The sequence below is a fragment of the Trichechus manatus genome, unplaced genomic scaffold (assembly GCF_000243295.1).
Source record: "Trichechus manatus latirostris isolate Lorelei unplaced genomic scaffold, TriManLat1.0 scaffold00104, whole genome shotgun sequence".
Classification (NCBI taxonomy): Eukaryota; Metazoa; Chordata; class Mammalia; order Sirenia; family Trichechidae; genus Trichechus; species Trichechus manatus.
The window spans coordinates 2,552,484-2,553,960 of NW_004444040.1; positions in this window are offsets into that span (position 1 = coordinate 2,552,484).

Genomic DNA, 1,477 nt, shown 5'->3' on the forward strand with positions numbered 1-1,477 from the left:
GGTGGCTGTAGGGTGGGGGAAGGCTGACTCCCAAAGAGCATTCTACTCCATGGAATATCCCTCACCAAGAGAAGACAACAAGAGGTAGGGGGCGCCACTGGGCAGAAGGCGTCTCTTAACAAAAAGAGATGTGTTAGGCTTTGGTTAAAGAGCTTTTACTACTGCCTTCTCTATTAAAGGACATGGTGTGGGGGCTTTGGTGTTAGACAGACCTGATTAAAAACCTATTGTATCCTTATGAATTCTGTGATGCTAGGAAAGTCACTTAATATTTTAGAGCCTTAGTTTTCTCATCCATAAAATGGAGTGGCCATGCTCAGCGCACAGGCTTACTGTCTGGGATGAGCCAAGTCAAATGAAGAAAGTAGCTTTGCAAGAGGTAGAGATATCCTTGGTGGAATAGGAACGCTAAAGAAAAATGCAGCCAACTTCACCATGAAGAAATTAATTTGCTTCCAGAGCTTGAGTGGTAGATATAAAGCTACTGCTCACTTATTCCAGTGCTCAAGGCAGACATCACTAGTTGATATCTGTATACCCTATGCCTGGTTAGAGTTTCTGGGTAGCTTCTACTAATTGATTTGACGTGGCACTTGAGATGAAACTTGTGTGTCATCCCTGCCCTCCAGTCAAGAGGCCTTGACAACCATCATGGAGGAGAGTCCCTAGGTACATGAAGAGGGACTTAAAGGAAAGAACATTTGCCCTTTAGGTGTCTTCAAGCTTGAATGCTTCAGGATGGAGCTGATTTCTGACTGAATAGCCCCAAAGTTCTATCATTTTCTGGTAGCTTGAGCTACTGAGCAGAGGTCAGGCTTCATGTGGGCCTACCAGATAACCAGTAGCTTAGCAAGACCAGCCTCAACAAAGGTGGACTCTTAGGCTTCATTGCCCCAGGAACAAGTCCTGGGACAAAGATTCAAGTGCAAGTAGTTTATTGGTGAAGTGATCCCAGGACCTCCAGTAGGAGAGTAAGGAAGCAAGACCAGGAAGAGAAGGCAGACAATAAAGGGTACTTTTTAAAGTAGGTTATAACTATGGGTGACAGGAGCTTAATCCTGCTGAGGAACTTTGGGAGACAGTGCAGAGCCCTCCTCTGAGTTACCTCATCTGAAGGGCGAGGGAGCTGAGGTATTTATATACCAACTCCTATCGGCTGAGGGCTTCTGGGGGTACACATGAAAGAATGGGCTCAAGCAGTCAGAGAAAGCCCTTGGGCAAAAAACTGGTAGTTGGAAGTGGTGAGAGCCCAAAGCAGTATCTGCTACACACGTGCTTCTTAAACTCTGAGGAACTCAAGTGAGTCTGTTCACTGAAATTCAGGACTGCCTACCCTTTCTCAGTGTGAGTTTCTCTTTAAAATGCCAGCAGCCTCACCCTGCCCCAGTCTGCCCCACCCCTAAGGGGGATAAGATGCATAGTCCCTACTCAGGCTTGCCAGCTGTCACTACCTTCTCTCACAACCATGGCCAAAAAA